Genomic DNA, 11,317 nt, shown 5'->3' on the forward strand with positions numbered 1-11,317 from the left:
CGAAGCATATGTGCCTGTTGACACTTCTGTAGAGCAGTTGGAGAGAATGGCAGAAAGATTTTTCGCAATCAACCAAATCACTTTCAGCAAAAATGATTTGCCCTCAGAATGGGCCGCACATAACAAAGCCCTGCACCTAACAGTCAAATGCAAAGGGCACTACGTGAAAAGGGTTATGTTGGACGGAGGCTCTGGATTAGACATTTACCCACTTTCAACTCTACAGCGCATGGAAATCGGGACCGAAATAATCCGACCCAACAATGTCTGCGTACGTGCCTTCGATGGCATCAAAAGGGACCCAATTGGAGAGATCGATCTAATTCTGACCATCGGCCCAATAGACTTTGAAGTAACCTTCCACGTTCTAGACATGGACATATCCTACAACTTTGTTTTGGGGAGGCCATGGATTCATGCAGCGGGGGCTGTACCCTCTACTCTTCATCAGATGGTGAAGTTCGAGCATGAGGATCAAGAGATCGTGGTCCACGGAGAAGATGAGCAATCAATTTATCGGGACCCATCAGTCCCATGTCTTGAAGCAAGAGAGGGGAGTGAGCACATAGTTTATCAGGCTTTTGAAATTGTGGTTGCAGACCAGTACAAAGAAGGAAACCCTTGCCCCCAACCCTTCCTTTCTAATGCATCAATCATGGTGGCCAAAGAAATGATCCGACATGGCTTCAAACTGGGGAAGGGACTTGGGAAATCATTGCAAGGGATAGTTGAACTTATCACCCTGCCCACCAGTGAAAGGTTCTTCGGGGTAGGCTTCCGACCCACTCCAACTGATATAAGATGGGTAGATGATAGAAAGAATGATGGTTGGGTCTTGCCTCAGCCGGTTCCGTATCTGTACAGAACATTTGTCAAGCCAAAATACCAGAAGAAAGAAGAAGATGAGGCCTTTACTGCCGAAGAGATTGAAGAGATCTGTGGGGCGATGAGGAAGATACTATATGAAACCCACATGGTCCAGCCAGGGGAGGGCTCAAGCACCGCTGAGGTGCTGTATATGGGACCCAATGGCAAGCTACAGAATTGGAAGGCTACGCCATTCCCAATCAGGTGGGAGTCCCGGTAGACCTGTCCTGCCACTTTTTCTGCATCGCGAGTTATGTCAGGGTGTAACTCGGATGTTTTTCTTTAGTTTCTTGTCTTTTAATTTCCAATGTAAACCCTGTTATCTTCAAATTCAAAGAAATGAAATCATATTTCATCGTCCATCCTTCTTTATTCTTTCTGATTTTGTTATTTTTTCTCTTTTTTCTTTCAGCTCTAATAATGTGGCTTTAAATAACATGACATGCTTGCGGACTTCATGCCCAGATCCAAACACGCTGTCTAACTGCGAAATAATGAACCAAGAACCGGAATATGATGAAGAAGAGGCTTTTAAGGAAATAAATCGAGAATTGGAACAATTTGAGAATAAACCTAAGCCAAACTTAAATGAAACCAAGCCGGTTAATTTGGGTAGCTCTGAAGAAGTCAAAGAAACCAAGATAAGCATTCATACGGATGAAAGAACCAGGGACACATTGATCCAACTTTTGTTTGAATTCAAAGATGTGTTTGCTTGGTCATACGATGACATGCCAGGATTAAGTGTCGATTTAGTGGTCCATAAGTTGTCAACCTACCCCGATTATTCCCCTATCCAGCAAAAACAGAGGAAGTTCAAAATTGATATCAGTGACAAGATTAAAGAAGAGGTCACAAAATAGTTAAAGGCGGGAGTGATCCGAGTGGTCCGATACACCATATGGCTGGCTAATAAAGTTCCTATGCCAAAGAAAGATGGGAAAATCCGGGTGTGCGTTGACTAACGAGATCTGAACAAAGCAAGCCCCAAGGACAATTTCCCTTTGCCAAACATCCACATCCTTGTTGATAAATGCGCCAAACATGAAATACAGTCTTTTGTGGATTGTTACGCAGGATACCACCAGGTGTTGATGGATGAAAAAGATGCAAAAAGACAGCTTTTACCACACCTTGGGGCACTTACTGTTATAGAGTCATGCCATTTGGTCTGAAAAATGCCGGGGCAACTTACATGAGGGCCATGACTGCCATTTTTCATGATATGATGCACCAAGAGATAGAGGTGTATGTGGACGATGTAATCATCAAATCCAAAACCCAGGACGACCACGTTCGGGACTTGAGAAAATTCTTTGAGCGGCTGCGCAAATATGATTTGAAGCTGAACCCAGCCAAATGTGCATTTGGGGTACCATCCGACAAACTCTTGGGATTCATAGTCAGTCGGAGGGGCATCGAGTTAGATCCAACAAAGATAAAGTCTATTCGGGATTTGCCTCCTCCAAGAACCAAGAAAGATGTTATGAGTTTGTTGGGAAGATTGAATTACATCAGTCGTTTCATTGCTCAATTGACCTCCACGTGTGAACCCATATTTAAGTTGTTAAAGAAAGATGCGGCAATCAAATGGACAGTTGAATATCAAGAAGCTTTTGATAAAATCAAGGAATATCTGTCAAATCCACCAGTCTTGGTCCCACCTGAGCCAGGGAGGCCTCTGTTCTTGTACCTGACCGTCTTGGAAAATTCTTTTGGCTGTGTCCTCGGGCAACATGACGTGATCGGAAAGAAGGAGCAGGCCATTTACTATCTGAGCAAGAAGTTTACTAGTTATGAAGCGAAGTACACTTTATTGGAAAGAACTTGCTGTGCTTTGACATGGGTCGCTCAGAAGCTGAGGCATTATTTGCAAGCTTACACCACCTACCTCATAACCAGGTTGGATCCTTTAAAGTACATATTTCAGAAACCAATGCCCACTGGGAGATTAGCAAAGTGGCAGATCTTGCTCACGGAGTTTGACATAGTCTATGTCACTCACACGACAATGAAAGCCCAGGCATTAGCGGATCATTTGGCTGAGAACCCGATTGATGATGAGTACCAACCTTTGAGAACTTACTTCCCAGATGAAGAAGTAAATTCAGTTGAGGCAATATCTGAAGACACTCATGCTTGGAAAATGTTCTTTGATGGGGCGGTAAACGCAAAAGGTGTTGGAACTGGGGAAATTTTGATCTCACCCACTGGTCAGCACTATCCAGCCACAGCTCGGCTTCAGTTCTTCTGTACAAACAACACCGTCGAGTATGAAGCTTGCATTATGGGTATAAACATGGCAATCGACCAAAATGTCGAAGAGTTGCTGATCATGGGAGACTCAGATCTGATTATCCGGCAAGCCCAAGGAGAATGGGAAACCTGAGATGTTAAGCTTATCCCTTACAAGAAGCATGTGGAAGACCTCAGCAAGTGATTCAAGTCAATAGAGTTCAGGTACATTCCCCGTTGTCACAACGAATTATCCGACGCACTTGCTACTTTGGCCTCAATGCTGCCGTATCCAGGCAATGCTCACATAAATCCCTTGGAAATTCAAATCCGGGAAATGCATGGTTATTGTAATACAATTGAAGCAGCACCAAATACCCAACCATGGTACCATGACATCAAAAAGTTTCTGAAAACTCAAGAATAGCCCGAGCAAGCCAGTGGAGACCAAAAGAGAACTATTAGACAGCACGCGAGTGGTTTCTTTTTGAGTGGGGATGTCTTGTACAAGAGAACTCCGGACCTCAATTTGTTAAGATGTGTTGACGCAGAAGAGGCTGGAAGAATCATGCATGAGGTACACACGGGAGTATGCGGGCCCCACATGAATGGGTATGTTTTAGCAAAGAAAATCCTTCGAGCGGGTTATTACTGGATGACCATGGAAAAGGACTGTTTTAGTTTCGTTCGGAAGTGTCATCAGTGTCAGGTGCATGATGATTTGATTCATGCACCTCCCACAGAACTGTATCCCATGTCTGCACCTTGGCCATTTGTTGCCTGGGGCATGGACGTCATTGGGCCAATCAAGCCAAAAGCCTCAAATGGACACAGATTCATACTAGTTGCCATTGAATACTTTACAAAATGGGTTGAAGCAATCACTCTCAAGTCTGTCACCAAGAAAGCTGTGGTAGATTTCGTGCACTCCAATCTTATCTGCCGTTTTGACATTCCTGCAACTATTATCACAGACAATGCTGCAAACTTGAATATTCATTTGATGGGGGAGATATGTGAGCAATTCAATATAACGCATCGGAACTCTACTCATTATCGGCCTAAGGCCAATGGTGTCATCGAAGCAGCAAACAAAAACATCAAAAAGATTTTGAGAAAGATGATTCAAAGTTCCAGGCAGTGGCATGAAAAGTTGTCGTTTGCATTGTTGGGATATCGCACTACTGTGCGCACATCAATTGGAGCCACCCCGTATCTTTTGGTTTATGGCACGAAAGCCGTAATACCCGCCGAGGTTGAAATCCCCTCTCTCCGAATCATTGTTGAAGCCGAAATTGAAGACAGTGAGTGGGTTAAAACCCGTCAGGAACAATTAACCTTGATTAATGAATATCGAATGGCTGCGGTCTGCCACGGGCAGTTGTACCAACAAAGAATGGCTCGTGCCTATAACAAGAAGTGCAGCCTAGAAGTTTTGAAGTGGGGCAACTCGTTTTAAGGCGTATTCTTCCCCATCACCAGGAAGCAAAAAGAAAATTCGCTCCTAATTGGAAGGGCCCATACGTCATCAGAAAGATATTGCTGAGAGGAGCATTGTATCTGGGCGATATCGAAGGAAATGATCCTGAAGCAGCTGTAAATACGGATGCAGTCAAAAGGTAATGCTTAGTCTTTCTGTAACAACACAATTGTCCGATTGGGAGGACGAAGGCTTTTATTCTCGCTACCCAAACACTATCTACCCTTTGCAAACCCATTTATGTTGGTTACTCTTCTTTGATTGCCCTCTTTGGAACTTGAAAGTGTTATTGAAAAAAAAATGAAAAAACAAGAAGAAGATGTTTTCCTGAACTATGTTCAACTTGATTCCGAAAGGATACGTAGGCAGCCTCTCTATGGGGTTCAGTCACACCAAAATAAAAATCCAAATTCTCTCAAAAGTGAAACTGGGCAGATGTTGTAATGGTCCTGCGATAATCCCACTTGAATGGTTCCAAAGTTGTAATTCGATCCAAATCATTTTTACCCAAATCCTTTCAAGTCCTTCCGATCAATCGGTGAGAATGTTCAAGGATCAGAGAATATAGCTACTTGGATCCGATGCAATAAAAATGAGAGAGTCTTATTGGTGAAAACCCACACGGGCACCATAAGGCGATAGTGAGCAGAAAAATTGAAAATGAGAGAGCATGATTAGTGAAAACTCGTAAAGAGTACTATCAGGCGACGGTGAGAAGAGAAATGAGAGAAGTCGATTGGCGAAAACCCGCAAAGGGTGCCGTCGATCGAAAAGAAGAAACCCCCCACCACTGAAAGAGTCCTGGCCAGGTTTCTCGATTTGGAGATGTGGTTCACAATGAGTTGGATAGTTGTGCATATCGGGTATCCAGTCCAAGAAGCATGTCATGTCTATTGAAGTCTGCATGCACCCCAGATAAGTCCTTCTTTCCCCCAAAAGGGACGCTTCTCCTTAAATTCATTTTTTCTTGTCCTTTCTTTACTTTTCCTTGAATCCCTTTCGATCTAACTCTGTTCTGAAACTAATACAAAGAAAAGGTGGCAAGATTGGTTTTACAGGGTTTTGTTTAATAAAATCCAAGTCCAAAGAAAAGTACCCAGCCTCAGTGGGTGCATCAAGTCAATCCCAACTGGCCATGATAGTCGATGCTCTGAAATCAGAGTTATTGAAAATGAAAAGAAATCCAAAGTGTAAAGCCCCTAGATGCAGATTAAAATGAATGGGCCAAAGCCCTATACGGGTGAGCCGTCATGTTAAATTTTGAAAAGTTGAGTTCCTCGGTTTTAAGAGAGAGACCAATCTTTAAGAAAAGTCAGCAAGCGGCAGAGGTTCTCGCCAAAAGAGTTGGGCCGAGATCAAGTGATCAAAAACAATGAAGGCCACAAAACCGACCACCGTTTCAAACTAACAATTGTTCTTTGTTTGAAAATTGAAACAGGTGCAATCCAAAGCAATAGTGCAAGAAGAAGGTGTAACCAAAATGGAAAAAGAAATGTGCAAGCGCTAGAAATAGCTTAGCAACAATAATCAACCCAAAAGGGAAGTCTCCTCCAAATTCTTTCCTGCATTTTTTTACTAAAAAATGAATTGAAAGAAAATAGATAAGAAGAAAATAAAAAAAAGGTAGTTTAGAATCCCCAAAATCAATCTTTTACCTTTTTGCCAACATTTGGGCTCCAATCCCTGAGTTGAGATTTTAGACATAGGGCCTTCGTTCCCTAGTCGCATTTTGCCAACATTAGGGCTCCAATCCCTGAGTTGAGATTTTTAGACATAGGGCCTCCGTTCCCTAGTCGCATTTTGCCAACATTAGGGCTCCAATCCCTGAGTTGAGATTTTTAGACATAGGGCCTCCGTTCCCTAGTCGCATTTTGCCAACATTAGGGCTCCAATCCCTGAGTTGAGATTTTTAGACATAGGGCCTCCATTCTCTAGTCGCCTTTTGCCAACATTAGGGCCCCAATCCCTAAGTTGAGATTTTAAACATAGGGCCTCCATTCCCTAGTCGTCTTTATTGCCAGCATTAGGGCTCCATTCCCTTAGTTGAGATTTTTTAGACATAGGGCCTCCATTCCCCAGTCGTCTTTTACCAACATTAGGACTCCAATCCCTAAGTTGAGATTTTTAGACATAGGGCCTCCATTCCCTAGTCGTTTTTATTGCCAACATTAGGGCTCTAATCCCTGAGTTGAGATTTTTAGACATAGGGTCTCCATTCCCTAGTCGTCTTTTACCAACATTAGGGCTCCAATCCCTGAGTTGAGATTTTTAGACATAGGCCTCCATTCCCTAGTCGCATTTTTTGCCAACATTAGGGCTCCAATCCCTAAGTTGAGATTTTTTAGACATAGGACCTCCATTCCCTAGTCGCCTTTTTGCCGACATTAGGGCTCCAATCCCTAAGTTGAAATTTTTAGACATAGGGCCTCCATTCCCTAGTCGCCTTTTGTCAACATTAGGGCTCCAATCCCTGAGTTGAGATTTTTATACATAGGGCCTCCATTCCCTAGTCGCCTTTTGCCAACTTTAGGGCTCCAACCCCTAGTTGAGATTTAGACATAGGGCCTCCATTCCCTAGTCGCCTTTCTTTTCCAACATTAGGGCTCCAATCCCTGAGTTGAGATTTTTAGACATAGGGCCTCCATTCCCTAGTCGCCTTTTTGCCAACATAGGGTATTCACTCCCTAGTCGAGGTTATTTTAGATATAGGGCTCCATTCCCTAATCTCTTCCTCCTAAAGACACGCAATCTTTATTTTACCGCTTTCAAAACAAAACAAAAAAAAGTTTAGATTTTAGTTACAAATAACTTACGAAATTTTCCTAGTAAAAACTGGGGCAGAAAAATTTCGTTTGTTTGTTTGTTTTGGTGTGTGAGCAGGTTTGGCCTCGAGGCACAAGGTCTGAGACAACCAAAAGAATGAGCCTCAATCCAAAATAAAGAAAAGAAGAAAAGGAGCAAAAAGAAATGAACTCAAAGTGTTGATGTGGAGAAAGATGTGGACTGTTCAAGATATGATTGAAGTCACAAGCTTCGCATGTCCCGCCTTGATCCGAAAAGCTGAAGAAGAATGAACCAGCATACAAATTTAGGGGGTTTTAACATACAAATTTTTAGCTTTGTTATACTTTTTATTATAGGTTAAAAATACAAAATTTTAGAAGGTGAATTATTACTATTAATATTATTTTATTTTTATTCTTATTTTAAATAATAATAAAAAATCCGAAAAATATTAATTTTTTTAAATTTTCGGGAGAGATTTAAAAAAATAAGAAAAAAGGAAGTATGTATTTAAAAAAAAGTAAAAGTAGGTGGAATTCTCTTTTAAAAAAGTAAAAGAAAGTGAAAAATTAAAAAAATAAAAGTAAAGTTTTGTGGAAATTTTTAAAAATAAAAAGTAAAAGAAAGTTGGAATTAAAAAATAATATAAAGGTAGCTGAAAATTTAAAAAAATTAAAATTAAAATAAAGTAGAATTTTTTAAAGAAAAGTAAAAGAAAGTGGATTGTTTTTTTAAGAAAAGTAAAATAAGTGGAATTCTCTTTTAAAAAAAAGTAAAAAAAGTGGGATTTTAAATAAGATAAAAGTAATTAAAGTTGGAATTTAAAAAATAAAAGTAAAGAAAGGTGGTAATTCTTTTTATAAAAAAAGAAAAGCAAAATGTAAGTGGGATTTCTTTTAAATAAAAAAAATAAAAAAATTAAAAAAAAAATCTGAATTTTTTTGAACATTCTCCTATAAATAGAAGAGAAATATTTGAAGAAAAGAAGAGAGGAGAAGAAGGGAAGAATATTGAGAGAAAACAAATTTTCTTCTTCTATGCTAAAGAGAATTTCTACTAGTTTTATTCTTTCTACCTATTTCTTTCAACAAAAAAAAACATATAGCCATTCATTACCTTGTTTAAAAAAAATACCTCAAAAACAGGAGCTAAATCACACCAAAAATCAAATCCAAAAGCTTCAAACTCAATTTAAAAGATAGCCCAAAATACTAGCCCGAAGAGGTCGAAGTCGAGTTCGGTTCGAAAGGTTTCCGCTCATTACCTCTGATTGTGGTTCATTTGCATATTAAATTTGATGGTTGTTTGCTCCATATGTGTTGAATAAGATCTTCATCTATAAAAGGTTCATTCTTTTCTTAACCAATGTTTCCATTATTTTTCTTTCACCGTATTTCCTTTTGATTTGTATATTATATTTTGGTTATCTACCAACTTGAAAGATATGAACAAAAAAATGAAGGAAGAGCATCAAGAAATAGAATTCGTGAAAGACAGAATGAGTTTCTTCAATGAGATTGTAGTTCATAGGGAAAGATAGGAAAATGTATTCAAAATGGAGAGAGAACGATGTAATAGCTTGGATCCAAATTAAAGGATGTTAAGTCAATAGCAAATTTGATACCGACATGGGTGATTAGGTCCATAATAACTCAAATCATATATTTCTTCAATAATAATTCCATATTCATAAATCATGACCTTGCAATAATCTCAAAGTAGTTTTAGGAAGAAACATAATCATGAATATTTGTAGTTTGCTTTAAATTGAATACAATATTTCTAGAATAATCGAGGCGCGCCATGCCAAATAAAATATCAAAACTCATGGCCCTCATTTAATTAATTTTAATCCTTAGAAATCGAGGCGTGCCATTTAGTTGAATTTTCCATGGCCCTCACAAACTTGAACGTGCGTAGTTGCTTTAGGCGCGCTATTTTTTAAAAAAAAAATTAATTTCCTAAACTCGGGTGTGCATTTTATGTGACCCAAATCCAAATCTCAACAACGTTAGATTAAATGTGTCGTGGACCGCGGGTGCATTTCATGTGACGTGGTTCAATACGTGTTTTATATGACGTTGAATTTTTCCAAATTTTTTTTTAATTAAAAGCGGCTAATAAGTTAAAAATATACCATAGGTTGAAACATGTTTTAAAAATCAGATAATAGGCCAATTGTAATAGTTTAAGCGACCGTGCTAGAACCACGGAATCCGGGAATGCCTAACACCTTCTCCCGGGTTAACAGAATTCCCTACTCAGAATTTCTGGTTCGCAGACTTCAAAAGGAAAGTCGAAATTTCCTCGATTTGGGATTTAAAATAAATCGGTGACTTGGGACACCAAATAAACTATCCCAAGTGGCGACTCTGAATTGAATAATTAATCTCATTTCGAATAATGTCACTTAAATTGGAAAAACTCCCTTATATACCTTCGGCTGTGTAAAAAGGAGGTGTGACAACGTTTTGAAATTTTTGCCACGGGTGGTTTCCTTCATAATATGTATGGAGATCAATAGTAGAATTATCTACACATAAATTCCCACAATTCCAAGATGTCATGATTCTTAAATCAGCAGTTATTAAAAAATAAAACAAAATAAAAGTTCAAACTTGAACCCTAACAATATATACAACTACAACTACACCGTTAGTTCCCCGGAAACGGCGCCAAAATTTGATCACGCCCAACTATGCCTTATAAAAAGGACTAAGCGGTCGTTGCAAATATAATCCAATTTACAAGTCCGAAGTTGAATCCCACAAAGAGCTAAGGCTTAGCTACAACTGTTCACTATCACCAAGAAGACAAGCTTGAACAATTCCTAACTTATAGATATTAAGATTCTTGTGTTTAACTAATTAACTAACAAATTAAAATATTAAATTAACAACTAAATATACTAAGGGTTAGAGACAAGATTAAGGAAGTCTAGAGTAATGATTTTCCCTATTGTTGGAATCCTTCCCGCTACATTTTTTATAATTTCGCCTAAGTATTCTCTACCGATCATGAGCGCTCTGACTGTCGTAACTCTCTCCCGAGTAATTAACACAATTTACTAGACATATTATCTCAAATTACGCTAGCTCGCATTAAGTACGGCTCACTCGGATCGCACCCAAGGTTTCATTATCCTTAATCCCACCTTTAAACTCTCCGTATTGATACCTCATATACGTTAGGAGTGATGTTGTTCAACAACTACCTAAATATGCACTCTTTCCCGATTAATACATACTAAATAGGCACAATTGATTGAGAACTTTTCAACTAACCACAATAATAATATAGTTGAACAAATAGAGAAAATACTATGGCAAATTTATATTAATGTAACAAGAAAATCATCTTTCAATAGTGTCACACCTCCTTTTTACACACCCGAAGGTATATAAGGGAGTTTTTCCAATTTAAGTGACATTATTCAAAATGGGATTAATTATTCAATTCAGAGTCGCCACTTGGGATAGTTTATTTGGTGTCCCAAGTCACCGATTTATTTTAAATCCCAAATCGAGGAAATTTCGACTTTCCTTTTGAAGTCTGCGAACCAGAAATTCTGAGTAGGGAATTCTGTTAACCCGGGAGAAGGTGTTAGGCATTCCCGGATTCCGTGGTTCTAGCACGGTCGCTTAAACTATTACAATTGGCCTATTATCTGATTTTTAAAATATGTTTCAACCTATGGTATATTTTTAACTTATTAGCCGCTTTTAATTAATTTTTTTTTGGAAAAATTCAACATCATATAAAACACGTATTGAACCACGTCACATGAAATACACCCGCGGTCCACGACACATTTTATCTAACGTTGTTGAGATTTGGATTTGGGTCACATAAAATGCACACCCGAGTTTAGGAAATTAATTTTTTTTTTTAAAAAATAGCGCGCCTAAAGCAACTACGCACTTTCAAGTTTGTGAGGGCCATGGAAAATTC

This window comes from Nicotiana tabacum, chromosome 6 (genome assembly GCF_000715075.1).
Source record: "Nicotiana tabacum cultivar K326 chromosome 6, ASM71507v2, whole genome shotgun sequence".
In the NCBI taxonomy this organism is placed as follows: domain Eukaryota; kingdom Viridiplantae; phylum Streptophyta; class Magnoliopsida; order Solanales; family Solanaceae; genus Nicotiana; species Nicotiana tabacum.